The sequence below is a fragment of the Manis javanica genome, chromosome 12, assembly GCF_040802235.1.
Source record: "Manis javanica isolate MJ-LG chromosome 12, MJ_LKY, whole genome shotgun sequence".
Taxonomy (NCBI): domain Eukaryota; kingdom Metazoa; phylum Chordata; class Mammalia; order Pholidota; family Manidae; genus Manis; species Manis javanica.
In genome coordinates, this window is record NC_133167.1 from 94,582,996 (window position 1) to 94,599,353 (window position 16,358).

Sequence of the window (16,358 nt, forward strand, 5' to 3'; positions counted from 1 at the left end):
ACTCAGGTGAGTGAGGAGCCCTGAGTATCCCTGCATTCCCTTCCTGGTAAAGCTGCCTCTGATCATGAAAGGATGTGAGAACTTGGTGCAGGATGCTTGGCGTGATACACTCAGCATCTGATATATGCAAAGGACATTATTATGACTGGATAGTTGAGAAATTCAGAGATATGTGAGACCAGTAAGTGGTCTCCATATGCTAAAATTATCAGTTCAGTCCTCATTATAATATCAAAGCTCTTCAGAGAAAAATGTTTCATCTTTGCAAAGGTTTTCCTAATAATGGGATACTGGCGACGTACAGATCAGTTTCACCAGGGCTAAATGCATTAGCAATGCATTAAATCATCCCCTGGCTACATCAGATGGTGATTACTTTCCTAAAGCACGACCAGACAGATTCTAGCTCAATCTTTTATCAAGGCCATCACACATTTCAAACTTTTAAAATCCAGTGCCTTCATTCTGATTTATTTTTTATCCTGTCTAAACAAATCATCAACCATGAACATGCTTCTTTGTTTGAAAGACAAGGTGTATTCAAAAACATCATTAAAATACTTACCCCTTGGTTGGTATTATCAGGAAAAGAAATCTGCTATGGTTGGCAAAGCTGAAAGAGTGATGTTTCAATGAAGGAAGTGGCCTTAAGAGATGAATTTGTCTGATGATTTAAGATAGAGAAATTTGCACTGCCAAAGAAATGGAAATGTTGAGATGTCAGTGGAATACTTCCCTTCTGACAGCCTCAGTAAGCTGCCCCACTGAAGGGAGACATGGCCAGACACAGCAACCCCTGTTACATCTGCTGCCCGGCCAGCTTGCTGACGCCGTTAGACGTGAGCAAGGATACATCTGGGTGAGGTAATGCATATTCCCTCTTCTGTTTATAGACCAGTATATTCACTTGGCTCTCGGACCTTCTCATTTAGGTTATCACAGACACTTCAAGTTAACATGTTTATCACCAAACCCCAGGTTTTGTTTCCTAATCTAATGCTCTAAAGCCTGACCCCCAATTTATATTTCCTTCATCAGTATATGCTCCTGCCTCCAGCTGAGCATCCAGTTTTGTTAACATCATCTTCGATGCCTCTATCTTCTTATAAATCTTTATTATTTATAATAATAAATATAATAATAATAATAAAATATATAATATATATATTTTATATATTATATATATTATATATATAATATTATATTATAATAATAAATATAATATAAATATAATAAAAACACTGGTTTCAGGTATATTACATATTGATTCAATAGTTACCTACATTATTAAATACCTCTGTAAGTGTTGTTACCATCTGTCAATATACAAAGAATATTGCAATATTATTGACTATATTCCCTGTGCTATACATATATCCACATGACTGTATTATAATTAGAATCTTGTGCCTATTTATCCTCTTCCCCTATTTCACCAACCCCCACCCCCTCCCCATGGCAACCACCAGTCTCTTCTTTGTGTCTATGAGTCTTTTTCTATATTGTTCATTTGTTTTACTTTTAGATTCCACATATAAGTGAAATCATACAGTATTTGTCTTTCTCTGCCTGGCTCATTTCACTTAGCATAATATCCTCTAGGTCCATCCATGTCATTGCACATGGCAAGATTTCTTTCTTTTTTTCTGTTTGAGTAATATTCCATTGTGTATATGTACCACCTCTTCTTTATCCATTCATCTACTGATGGACACTTAGGCTGCTTCCGTATCTTCTATATCTTGGCTATTGTAAACAATGCTTCAGTAAACATAGGGGTGCATATATCTTTTCAAATCAGAGATTTTGGTTTCTTTGGGTAAACTACTATAGCTGGAATTACTGGGTCCTATGGTATTTTTAATTTTAGATTTTTGAAGAACCTCCATACTGCTTTCCACCAATTTACATTCCTACCAACAGTGTAGGAGTGAGTGTTCCCTTTTCTCCATATCCCTTAAAACACTTGTTATTTCTTGTCTTTTGGATAGTGGTCATTCTGACCGGTGTGAGGCGATACCTTATTGTGGTATTGATTTGCATTTCCCTGATGATCAGCGATGTGTAACGCTATTAGTGTCCGTGTATTTCCCATGGTACCTTCCTCACAGGCATCTCTAACTTCAGCTTTTCTTTCTCAAATCCACATTTCAAAATACAACCAGAACATTCTTAAAAATTGAAACAAAAACAAATCTAACCATGTCAGTCATCAATTTAATATTTAATGGTTCCCTCTTCCCATGGGTCTAACATCAGCTTCCCCAGCAGCATACAAGGGTTTCTATGTCTGGCCCTCTAGTTCCGCTGACTGCCCGGTAAAGCTCTCCCTCCGCCTCACTGCAGCTGTATTAAAGGACTTGTAATTTGCTCTTTAGCCTCTATGCCTTTGCATAAGCTAGCCTCTACCTGGAATGTTTTTCCCCCCATTTTCTGTGACAAGGCTAATATGTCCTCATCCTGTCTCTTTTCTATGTTCTAAAGTATCCTGTCCTCTAAGTATTTTTTTGAGATTTCCCCTATGTAAGTTATCACACTGTATTAAGACTAGGTATTTCATTATCTACGAGGACAGCAACTGTCTTGTCATCTTGTTTTTCTAGTGCCCAGACCACTCTTGAAATATATTAACTATTCAAAAAATAGATGTATATTTGATGAACGAGCAAGTGAATGTAGGCTGTAACTAATACAGACCACTCACCCAACGAGAGATGCTATTTTTTTTAATCCATCAGATATTTATAAAGCAGGTAAAGCTTGCTGAAAAACATATCCAGCATATAATATGATTGGTCCTAACTAACGAGGCAGAAAATAATCATACCAAGTATTAAACACCCTTGTGTTTGATTTTTTACTAACTATAGAGAATCACTGTGTTAGATGAATCTAGGAATGTCAGACCAAACTGATGGTATGAGTGTGTTAGATGGGAGGGATACAAGAAGAATACGTCAGTGAGATATAATAAAGGGTCTCCTTTCGGGCAGAGAGCCAGTAGAAATGGAACATGGAACATGGATTTGTGAGACGTTTGGGACAGGCCATGGAAGAGAGTAAATAAAGTTTATAAAATGGTCATTTACCTATGGGAGAAGATGATACTTAGGCCTAGTTTTATGATGATGTGATCTTATTTGAGATTATATGATTTAGAGTGGTTGAGTGGCTGCAACCCCCTTTATAAAATAAAATTAATTCTCCATGTGATGGTATTTCACTTTAGACTATGTTTATTGGGATAATTTATGAAAACCTATTTAAAATGCTTTTAGTACTATCCTTTTGTTGGTTTTTCATTATCATACCTAATTGAAAAAAATAACAGTAGTATATAAAGGTGTGCAGGACACAATGGATCAGTTTATGGACAGTACTTGGTGTTCACGTGGGTTCATAGTTCCCTTGTAATGCCCAAACGGGTCCTTTATTTATGCTTTGGAAAGCTATTTCCTTCTCACAAATAATACTTTTGAAAACCCTTGGAAAAAGAAATATTAGTCCGGTTCTGTAGCATATAGTGATTTCCTTAGCAGCATCATAGTTTGCTGTACAAATGTGTTATTTTGGTATGTTTTGAAACAAATTAAAAAAATAGGTCATCTGTTTAGCAATTAATCTGCCTTCTCCAAGCCTTTGAGATTTTTTTGTATAAAACCTAAACAGATGTTACAAGAATAATTTAAAATAGGCTTCACTTTATGTAAACACTAAAATGGATCATTGGCCTGTTAAATGTCTAAAATAACTATTTTATTTCATCATCTTGAATAAACACATCCATAGTTCCTATGTATGTGCCCAAATTTATTTTTACAAGCTTATTGAATACTGTGGGACAGGCAGTACTACTGGATTTTCCTAATGGCTTATGCCTCTACCTCACGTAGCATCCAAGAACTAATGGAGGGTGAAACTTTCTTATTAATCACATAGTGATAGATTGAGAAGCTAAATGTACTAGTAGACAGATTGTCCTAATTTAACCACACGTATTTCATAGAGCTGGAACTATTTGCTAGTAATCTTGGATTTTTACTGTATTTTAAATAGTATAAATTTAGACCATTGTGGGAAGGAATCAAAATCTAGTCTTAAATTGATTATGTTTGCAAAAGCTTTGCCTCAGGTACTTTAATAAACCCGAGTCTGCGAAATTTTTAATTAGAAGAATATAGCCTGGGGGAATATTTAAGAGCAATGCTTTTAGAGTGGCAATAATCAACAGTATCTCATTTCTGATCTTGTGAAATTCAAACACCCATATCTAGTAATAATAGCCATTCCATTTTTAAATTTCACCTTTTGTCAGTGAATCTATTCATCCAAAACACTAAGTTTGCTTACTTAAACATTAATATTTATGTTTGTCAATTTGATTTTCTTTTCTAATTTAAAGGTTTTTCTATGCATGAAATAAAAAAGACACCATTAAAGCTTATGAAAAATTTGTACTTCTGTGCATTGGACATACATAAGAGTAGAGCCTTTGAGATCAAGCCTCCCTTCACTTCCATTTCTGCATCATTAATTTCCCCCTTTCTTTTGGATTGGTATCACTTTGACATAAAGAAATTGTAGTAGTTTTATCATCTAAAACGAGATTCCTTTTGACCATCCAGCTTTCTCTCTGCTGCCCTTATTTTACCCAACATTTCATGCTGTATTTTAAAACTCAATATTATATTTTCAAGATTTATTTTGAAAGATGGACAGCAGTCATTTTAACTGTTGTGTGGTATTCCTTTCTATGAAAATACCGTAACTTATTTACTCATTTTACTATTGAAAAACACATGAATTCCATTAATTATTTGTACTCATAATGCTTCAATGCAAATACCTGATTTTGATTCCTTGTGTATGTGAGTGAGAGATTCACAAGACTATATAATTAGAAGTGGAATTACTGGGTCATAAGATGTGGCAAATTTAGATATACCAGACACTGGAAACTTTCTCTATTAGTTGGTTGTGCCACTTCACAACATCACTAGAAGTGGGTAAGATTTCCAGTTTCCTCACGTCCTCGCCTATTCGTCTGTAAATCTGATGGACATTTATGGTATACGCTCTTTTTGCCAGGTTTATTGAGGTATAACTCACAAGCAAAGGAATTACACTCTCCTGGGATCTTGGGCACCTCAGATGGTGGAGAGCCCCGGCAGGCCACAGAATGGCTCTCCCTGCTGTGGTACCAAGCGCTCTCATGGCGGAAGCAAAGGGCAGAGGAGGAAGACAGCGTTCTGTTTAAGCCGTGGGAGCAGGAGGGAGAGGCCAGGAAAAGCTCGGACGATTCCCCGAGTTGAGCAGTCGGCGCTGAGAGTTCATGGAGATCAAGGAGCTAGCACAGGCAGGCCCAGACATCGGAGAAGAAAGAGGGGGGCAGACGGAAGACTCGGGAGATGGTCAGGCCACTGCCTGGAGACCTCGCCGAGTTCTGATCAATGCATGCGTGTGGGGCGACCACCCGGGGCTGAGGGAAGGGTCACCTGGAAGGATCAGAGGCGCTTGGCTTTCAGACAGGGCCCAGAGTAGTGTCTGTTCCCAGCAGACTGATGGGGAAACAGCATGATTCGTGGAGCACTGGCGAGAATACATGTAAGGCTCCTGGCTCAGGAGTGAGGAAAAATTAACACGGGGCTGAGCCCTGCTCCTGCCACACCTACCAAATCTGAAAACCAAAATCTCACACTGTCAAAAATTTCCAAGTAACTGCAACTCAGAACAAACTCAAGAATATTTATAGGAATACAAAAATATCTACCACCCAAGGAGTTAAAGTTCAAAGTGTTTGATGTCCAATAAAAAACAATTTTTCTCAGAAGTAGAAAAATACAAACCATAAAGAGGAGAAAAAAAAATCAATCCATTAAAAAACTCAGTGATACAGAGTGAAACAAAAATATACTGGGTGAAGACATAGCAATAGAAAGTATCCAAAATAAAACACAGAATAACTAAATAGATGAAAAGAGCAAATATTACACACAGTCCACAAAGGAGGGAGTTGTACAGAAAATATATTTGAAGAAGTAACAACTGAAATGTTTCTGAATTTGTTGAAAAGTATAAATCCACAATTAGTATAAATCCATGAGGGGCTCAATGAAATGCAGGCATAAGAATCATAAGGAAAATGGCACCAATACACATAATAATCAAATTGCTCAAAACCAGTGACAAAGAGAAATCCTAAAAGCAAATAGAGAAAAGTGACACATACAAAAGAGGAACAGACCTAAAAATGTGGCAGAATTTTCCTCAAGAACAATGCAAGTGAGAAGACGGTTCAGTAGCATCTGAGAGTGCCGAAAAGGAAAGAACAGAGCTGTTGTGGAATTCCAGCTTGAGTGAAATGCCTTACAAAAATGAAGGCAAAATAAAGGTGTTTTTCAGAAACTCACAAGCTAAAGTGATTGATCACTAGCAGACCCACATTGCGAGGAATATTGAAGGAAGTCCTTCAGGCAGAAGGAAAATGATACCAAACTGAAATATCAATCTACACAAAAGAGTGAAGACGGGAAGTGGCAAGTGGATGAGTAAACGCACGTGTTGTTTGCCAGGACTGCATAACAAAACACCACAAACCCAGTGGCTTTAAGCAACACAGGTTTATCGCCTCACAGTTCTGGAGGCTGGAAGTCCAAAACAAAGATATGTTGGCACCATATTCTTTCTGAAACCTGGAGGATAGACTTCTTCCTTGCCTCTTCGTAGCTCCTGGTGGTTTCCTGACAATCCCTGGGGTCCCTTGGTTTGTAGATACACCACTCTGACCTCCGCCATTGTCCTCACCTGGCCTTTTGTAGGTCGAGTCCCTGCTTCACTGCATCCGTGTCTCTTCTCTCTGGTAAGGACACTAGTCATGTTGGATTAGGGTCTCACTGCTCCAGTGGGACCTCATATTAACTAACTACATCTGCAATGACCCTGTTTTCAAATAAAGTCACTTTCTGAAGTATTAGCTGTTAGGACTTCAACATATCTTTTGGGGGGAACATAATTCCAACTATTAAATGTGTAAGGTTTTTTTCTTACTGAAATTTCTTTTTAAAGGCAACTGTTAAAAAAATGAGAAGTGCAGTGTGAATGTATTCTGCTTAAGAACTCCAGGCATCCTGTTAAATGAATATAATTGTTTCCATGTAGAAGTTTTTCAGTGTAAAAAGTATATATATGTATTTATGGATGCTATTCTTTTTGGGTAAGCTAGTTTGAACTGAAATATGGAAGAAATCTCCTAGCAAGTATGTACCTCATCTATGTGGGCCCTTGTTTGTTTTATATGAATACACTATGGTCATATTATGTTTAACTTCCTTGAGAAATAAGTTGTAACTCAAAGGTATGTAGCTAAACAATATGTAGTATTACATAAAATTGAGAACCTCATAAGCATGGATTCCATAGGCAATAAAATACACCTGGCTAAGCGATTTGCTTCAGTCTGTGAGGGAGGAGCTCTGTGACATATACACAAATAGTGAATGAAGGGCCTCAGAGATGCCAGGAAAAAATTATAGTTAGAATCTTTAAATAAAACATCAAATATCAAATAATGTGTTTTTTTTTTTCTCCCGACGATCCCTTCCCAAGCTGAGTTATGTCTCAGAGAGACTATGCTTCATTAACCAGAACAGAAGGCAGAAGGATGAAGTGTCTGTCTTTCACTTTTGTCCTTTGAGAAGACCTCCCTGGCGGCACTGGTGTCCCTGTGGGCCTCACCACCTTCTGCTGCAGGTGCCACTGCCCTCGAGTCGGCTCTCTCACTCTCACATGGAGAAGCTGGGTCACTGCACTTCTTCAGTTTAACCACCCGGCCTGGGAAATCATGATTTCAAGGGTCCAACAGAGTTTAAATCAAAAGCAATCTCCAGCATCCTAGACACCCACGAATGTGCTGGCCCTTGTAAGAGGTCTCCCTCGTCTGGGTCAGAACATGCCTCTTCCGTGCACCATAGACATCTGGAGAAAGAAGATATGTATAAACCTATTTACTAACACCCTGAAATGCTGTAAGATATTTTATGAAGAACTAGAGCTCATTTTAGCCTGGTATAATCTCATGAAAGAAATGTAAAAATCTCAATAAGAGATCTCATTCTCCACCGACCTTATTATAGACCATTTAGGCCAAAGCTGCTTATGAGGTGCTATAGAATGAAAATGCTCTAAAAAGGCTGATTCAACTAAAAGTGCAAGTGACAAACAAAAGAAGAAAAGACAGGTTACTACAAGGCTAGAATAAAGCAAGTTTATAATTAATTTGGCATTGATGATGCTCCTAAAATTATTTTTGAGGCAGCAATTTGGAATACTGTTCACAGCCAAAGACCCAAGAATAGTTATGATCCATTTATATCAGTTGGCAAAAAAAAAAAAAATTGCACTAACTGAAGTTAATACTGTAACTGACCTAAATTGCATGGATCACCATGATAGGAAAAAGAAAGTAGTAACACTAAACTCATGGCTTTATAAGCCAAATACTCCAAGGTCACTGAAGTTCATGAGGGCAACACAGAGGTAGAGAAAGACCGGCTACAAGAAACTGGCTGAGGTTTTCATTAGTGCTGAGACCCTTACTATGAGGAAGATCGCTGAAAAAAATCTCATACTGACCCTGTTCAGAATTAGCTACCAGGCAAACTTCTAATAGGCCAAATGCCCAAATGAAACTCCCATTTTCTATTCTTGATCAGCATATCTTGGAGAAGTACAGGTTCATGTCTGCTCGGTAAATCTTAGAACAATCTAGGTTTTATATTCCTGCATACTAAAAATACCCAAATCCAGTATCAACATAGGTCCAAGACAATTCCACTCTTAGAAATCCATATTCACTAGCCTTTCTTTGTTTACTAAGGTGTTTAATGCCACACACATTTGGTCTTTTGCCCTACACATATTTCTTTGGGTCTTGTTCTGACCAGCATGCAATTTACTAAACACTTCTTCCCATTACTACTTCCTCCACATTACAAGAAGGATAAAGTCACTTTTACAAGTTTGAGCAAAATCTAGTAGATGTGGGATGAAATATATTGAGAGAATTTTTGAACAAAAATTTCCAGTGCTTGCTGCCTTAATTGAGTCCTTACCTACAGTTTATGGCCCCAATGACAGTTTACAAGAGACTCTTGCTATTGTGTTTCTCTTTAGTTTATTTCATTGTGCTTAATATGGTTGGATTATGAGGCTGATCGTTCAGTGACCATCAGACTAAACATTACAGATTCCCAAGTTGCCCCAATATCCTTTGTGGCCACAGGAACAGGAAAACATTCAACGTGTAAATCTAATTTCTCTTGCAAAAAAGACATATTTCTGATACAGAGCCATTGCAATACCCCTATCACCAATTAGAAAAGATGTTTTCATTTGTATAGCACCTCCGGGCACCAAAAGCAGTAATATTGTCTTCTTTTCCATTTGTTCCTGATTTAGCTGTTGTATTTTTATGTAGTCCACCTGCTGCTTTTCATAACTATAGATTTATGCCCTATCTTTTATTCTGTCCCATCTTACCCTGCTAGCAAATTTTTATTTTTTCATATCAATGCTACCAGGATACTTGAATTACAAGGCCACATGGAAAGTTCTTTATTCTCTCAAATTCTCAGAGATATGGATCATATTGTATTTTCTCTACATTCTGTCTTTATATATTAACCTTCAATTAGCCTTCTTTCAAAAGAGGCTTATAAATAAGATTCCTTTATTTCACTTTTTTCTCTAGCTCAAAAAAGTTATAAAAATTCTCAAGTAAAACTACACTTTTTAAAAAATCCTGAGTTTGCTTCTTATAGCACAAAATATCTTCTGTCTCCCAAAGTAAAATCACAAGCTAACTAACAGTTAAAAAATGCACACCATTCTGGGCACGTAGAGCTATTGTCACTGATCTTGAGACATACCTCATTTGTGCAGCCTTTTTTACTTGAATTAAGACCGTCACTCCAGAACAAATGTCGTGCTCATAAAAAAATGAAGCCATCTTTTTCCTGAAAGATCATACTCCAGTTTCCCAGAGACTGAAAGGAACTCTTTTGTGCCACATCACTATTAAGACCCTCAAAAAGACTGAGGTCACCTCGGGATATGTTCTTCCTCTTCACTCATAGAAGCCATTGGATGACGTCCAAGAGCAAAGGCGACGTGATAGAAATCATGAAATGCAACTAGTATGCTTCGTTTTCTAACGTGGTTCAATAGAATTGCCAATCCAGCCCAATATGTTAAACCCATAATGTAGGTTGTTTTGTAAAGAAAAGAAAAGCAGATCAACTTCTACTGTAATTGAATTTTGTAAATATACACCTTGGTTTCACCCAGAGCAGGAAAGGTTGTTCATATTCATCTGTTTTCATAACTACAGGGAAGTTTTCAGGGTGGTGTTTATCCACGAGCAAAGGCTAGCAATGTCAGGAAGATGTTTGGGATCCCCATATGGGATCCCCCACTCAGCTTAAAGGTCAATTTACAAAAGAGGTTTGTTGCATCTTAGAGAGAGTGAACCACACATTCGTCACATACACCTGCCAAAATCAGCTGCGCTAGAGGAATGACAAGTTGTGATTTTGAAAAATGAACTACTGTGACTTCCATTTCCAGGAATGGCCAAGTTGGTTGTTCATGCTAAATGTCCTACTGGAAACAACTAAAATCTTTGGGTAAAACACATTTTAAATACCTCCTCTGAAGAAACAAAGACCTGACAAGATTGAATGGCATTATCATATGAAATTGAAGGGAAAATCATAATTCAGAGGTAGATAAGCAAAGAAGCTAGTTTTCCCAAAGAACATTTACTGATTTAGGCAAATCTGTGCTTTTGCTTTGTTTTTATGAATTGCAGACCTCTATCGCTTCTCACTTTGTTTCCCTCTATCTTCCCCTTGTTTTCACTGTTCTAGGTCAACTGGTCTTGAATATTTTGTGATTGTACTGGTAATCACTATGCCACAAAAGGACTTATCAACCATTTCCCATTGTATTTATATCATTACAGCATAAAGATAGGGTAATCACACTAGGAATCAGCTCTGTCCAGGAAAAAATCCACCAAATAATAAAACAGAGGTCTTCAGGATACGAAAATAAATGCTCAGCATTAGTGGCTGAGCTTCCTGGCATAGATATTTGGTTTAGACTGTGGAGTGAAGAATGTTAATCATATATTACTATTTCTCTCATTTCCCCTTTGCTTTTGTGTTCCATAATGGCTTTCACAACAAAGTGGGGATTTGTCAACATAAGCTGATCAAAATTTATCCTAGAGAATATTATGAGTCCTAATCTAGTTATTATTAATTAATTTTGTTTATTCATACCCAAAGACAAAAGGAAAACATGTTTCTCAATTTTCATAATGGTCTGTCAAGCGTATGCTGTTACGTGAGCACTCATTGCCCTAGTAGATGCTAAAGGCTGACAGATACTTTCTGCCATCAGGAATTGTCCTCAGCCAAAGAAAGCTGCTTCCTCCACGTTCATGTCCTTTTCCTCAGGATTGTCCACATGCAAGTATGCAGTAGGTACAAAATCCCTGCCATCATCTGAGGGTTCACCCAAATCCAAGTTTCCCCATAGAATCTACTGAAGCCTCTGTTGTAACTACAGCATAGTTCAGATTTTTCCTTTGCCTTATCCTGCTATGACTGCTTTCTGACATAGGCTACTCTTGAATGCCCTTCCTAATTTACTTGCAGACAGATCTCATCTTAGACTCTCTTTGCAGAGAAGCAGTTATCTAAGATAGTTGGTATCAGAAGTTGCGCTAGCAAGAAGGCATAAAATGGGGTTTGGTAAAATGGATCACCCGTTGGTTAGATGGCAATAAAGACTTGATCTCTGGTCTTCCCCTGGCGTTCTTTAGTGCACAGCTGTTAACGTTTTCACTAGTTAACTGAATGAAATGTAGTTGCTCTCATTTGTTTGAGAAGTATAAGGGGAGAAGTAATTCTTAAGAGTGAGCAACCAGATGGCTGTTGCTGGGTAAAATCCATGCATTGGAGAAAGACAATGAAAAGCTGAGTATGATTAATCAATTTTAAGCAAAGTATGAAAGTCAGAGGGCCTTTTGGCAGTGCATAAAGAGAACCTGATCTTTTTCAGTCAGAGGACAGAAATAGTTGAGGATCAGGCCCCAAATCTGATTTTGAAAGAAACTGATTTTTAGAAAATATTTATTAATTTTGTTGATGTATTTTGTTATTGAATATAGTTTATATACAATATTATATTGATTTCAAGTATACAACATAGTGATTCCACAGTTATATAGTTATTAAATCCTCCCCCCAAGTAGTATGGTAACTATCTGCCCACATAGGTGTTACAGAACTTTTGGCTATATTCTCTATGCTGTACCTTCATTCCCATGAATAATTTACATTGTGATTGAGATTTTGTGCCTCTTCATCCCCTTCACCTATTTCACACACACACCCAAATCCCTCCCCCATAGTAACCACCAGACACTTAGTGTTTATGACTCTGTTGCTGTTTTGTTCATTTTGTTTTGTTTTTAGATTCCACTATAAATGAAGTCATAAGATAGTCTTTCACTGGCTTATGTCATGTAGCATACTAAGTCCATTCACATTCAAATGGCAGGATTTCTTTCTTTTTATGGCTGAACAATATTCCATTGTGTGTATGTACCACATCTTCTTTATCTGTTCATCTATTGGTGGACACTTTGGTTGCTTCCATATCTTGGCTATTGTAAATAATGCAGCAGTAAACATAGGGGTGCATATATCTTTTTGAATCAGAGATTTTGTTTTCTTGGGGTAAATTCCTGGAATTACTGGGTCAAGTAGAATTTCAATTTTTAGTTTCTTGAGGAACCTCCATACTGCCTTCCCACCAACAGTGTACAAGGGTTCCCTTTTCTCTTCATCCTTGACAACACTTATTTCTTATCTTTTGGATAGTGTCCATTCTGACTGGTGTGAGGTGACATCTCACTGTGGTTTTGATTTGCATTTCCCTGATGACCTGCAGTGTAGAGCATCTTTTCATGTCTGTTGGCCATCAGTATGTCTTTGGAAAAATATCTGTTCAGGTCCTCTACCCATTTTTTAATTGGGTCATTTTTTTTTTGGTGTTAGGTGTAGAGTCCTTTATATATTTTGACATTAACCCCTTATCAGATATATCATTTACGAATATGTTCTCCCATCCTGTTGCTTTCTTTTTTGTTTGTTGATGATGTGCTTTAATTTTCAACCCCAGAAAGTGTCTGTAATGCCAAAGTTAGGCCTTAATTTGGATGGAATTGGAAACTGAAATTTGGGATTGGGATATGTGGGTCAATGCAGTTGAGATACTTGAAACCTCAGAGCACTGAGCCTGCAGAATGGCACCTTTTTCATGCTAAAATAAAGCTCCCCCATTGCTTTAAAACAATGCACAAGCCTCTACTGAAAAACATTGTGTCCTACTTTTAGCTTTCTTCCTGGTCAGCTGAATGATAATTAAAGCCAATCACAGCATAAACCAGTTGAGGAAGTCCTAGTTGGATTGGCTAGGGGAGGAGAAGAGCTGTGTACTAGAAAAGTTATAGGACCTCGCTAATGCATCAGCACGGACGAGAAGACCAATGTATGGTATTGGAACATGAGGATGCTAGGTCAGGCGTGATTTGATAAAGTTGGGCAGACAATTTAAGAGTTGCTGCATGATTGCAAACATTCAAGGATGCAAAATAAATCACAGTTAGGAATATTAAGGCTGCTGCTCCGAAAAAGCCAGAATCCACTGCTCGATTTCTGGGCTTGAACCAGTTCTCAGACCCAGAATCACTGCCATCAGGAAGGACCCTGCAACACCACAGCAGATGTATGTAAAATGATTCTCCAAGTAAATCCCCAAAGGAAATACAGCATTTCCTTGGGCAGCTATGGCTAGGAAAGGGAATACCCATCCATTTCAAAGCCCTTTAGATATAGAGTCTGAAGTGTTATCTGGGGGTTTCAAAGCATTATCATAGCACCTTTGTTAAAGAAGACAGGAATTACGGGAACCAGATAATAAATAGAATCCTGGTGAAGTCTGGTTCACAGTGGGTCTTTGTGTTCATGCACCCATGAAGTGGACATTTCTTTGATTCAGATGTATGATTGGAATGGACATCATAACCGCTCTTTGGCTGTGTGTTAAGAGCTGTTGCAGCAGTGTAGTCAGTCTGGCCACATCAGTGAACCAAAACCAGTATTGCATCCCCAGCAGAATGGCCGTGTTCTTCTCTTTAATGATCCAAATGATGTGGGATGATGGTTCTCATCATATCCTCACTTAATTCTCCAGTCTGGATCCTGGGTTCTGGGTGATGATGGTGGACTAGTGCCAACCTAAGTATCAGCCCCATTTGCACTTGTGGTGACAGATGTGGTAACATCTTTCCTAGACTGGGTAGCAATGCCTATGGTGTGTGACCAAAAACCTGGCGGAGTTTTGATTCCTGCCAGGAAGGAGTATTTGAAGAGTTTTTCGTACTGTGACAACATAATATATTTATGGTCTTGCTCAGAGAACTACGTTGGTTCTCCTCTTTCTCAGAATTATAGTCTGAAAGGAGATGGCTCAACTATATACTCTGCAGTATCACATTACACCAATTTATCAATGATATTCCATTAATTCTGGATCTGCAAGAAGTAAAAGTATGCTGGCGGTCTTCTGAAGATACATCCATTCCAGAGGTTGGCTTTAAGCCCTATGATACTTTGGGTTCTGCCCACATCAGTGTATCCCTTGATGGGCCATGCAGAGTACAACTCTCCTATTCAGACCTGTTTTCCATACTGCCTTACAGTTGTTCCAAGTGCATTCCCCAGTAACATTCCTGCATGAAATCTGTGTCTCAGAATCTGTTTCCTTAAGAGAAAACCCCAAACACTTAAATGTTTGTAAATGGTGTTTGCTCTCAATATACTTCAGAGGTCTAAATGTGAAATCTCTGAGATACCAGAATTTCCCCATCATTGTTCATAATGAAACAACACAACCAGCATAGCTGTGTTGATGACCTGTTTGTGATTATAATGTTCCCAGCATCTAAAGTGATACAATTGATTTTAGAAGTTAGATATTTGGCTAACATTTCAGAGCCAGTTAAGATGAGGACAATCAACATTCTATTGCAAATTACAGAGTAAATTCAACTAACAGAACTATGGTTTTAGAGAACAAGAGGTTATTTTATTCTGGTCAGAAAAAAATGCATGTGTTTTCTTATTGGAATAAATGCATATGCATTGAGAAAATGCTACAGTACATTCAGATGACTGAAAATCCAACTATAATGTGATTAGTCATTAAAAATAAGTCTGAAATACATATGATGGACTGGACCTATAATCATGGATTAGGAACACACTAGGATATGAGCATCTGTGATGATGGTAAGATGTGGCTTAACATTGTTAATAAAATGCAAAAGAGGCTTATCTCACCAAGAGTCTGGACAAGTATCAAAGAACATGTACTAGGAAAGAGTTGAAAAGAGGGTCAAAGTAGAATTAAATTATTCACCTCCTACAGATTTAATTCTGAGAACAGGCGGTGCTGAAAATCACCCAAGGAAGACTGTGGAACAAGAGGCTCTGTCTTCCTTTTGTTAAGACGACGGTAAAATAAAAGTTAAATACAGTGTGTTTCCCCACTTCTCCTCAACTATGAATAAAAGAAGAGTAGACAAAAGCCTTGCACAAAAAAGAAATTTTCTGAGCACCTAAATGTATTACAGCTGGTATCCTCTGAAAGATCTCACTATGAACTATTGAGAAATCTGTAGTTAAATAAAGGAGTTTGCTTAGTTGATTAATCAATTTGAAGCAAGCTCCCTACTGAGGTTAAATTGAACTATGCTCTATTTTATTACACAATTTTAAGATTATTGTGAGTTCTTTCAGAAAAGAAATGAAGACTCCATTGATTTAGCAAGGCTATCTCAGGCATCTACAATTTAATCTTATTTTGTTCTTTGCATTCAAAATATATTTTATGATACAACAAATTACATAATTTAAAATATCTAATGGATATGATCTATTCATTAATGCAAATTAGTGGAACACATATTGAAGCACAACACTGAAATTTGCCCTTGTGGCGCTTCTGCTGAGCCTTACCTGTGTAGCTAATGTCCTCTCCAGCCCCTGACAAGCCTACTATGCCTTTCTCCCCAGAGGTAATGCTTAGGTTAAATTTTGTGTCCTCTGTTATTTTGCTTTACTTTGTGATTTCCCTCAAATGGATATATCCTTAAATAAAACATTATGCTTTTTATTTTAGTTTATTCTTTTTATTTTTTTACTTTTTTGAGAGGGCATCTCTCA

At 37.6% G+C, this 16,358-nt stretch overlaps 1 long non-coding RNA gene across 2 annotated transcripts in view; it reads right to left on the reverse strand.

Annotated features, from left to right (window-relative positions):
- LOC118968142 (uncharacterized) overlaps positions 1 to 16,358 on the reverse strand; it is a 133,250-nt gene that overhangs the window by 5,565 nt on the left and 111,327 nt on the right. For both annotated transcript variants that reach the window (XR_012124005.1, XR_012124004.1), the window contains exon 5: positions 566 to 692. This is a non-coding gene — a long non-coding RNA (uncharacterized lncRNA). The remainder of the gene's footprint in view (positions 1 to 565; positions 693 to 16,358) is intronic.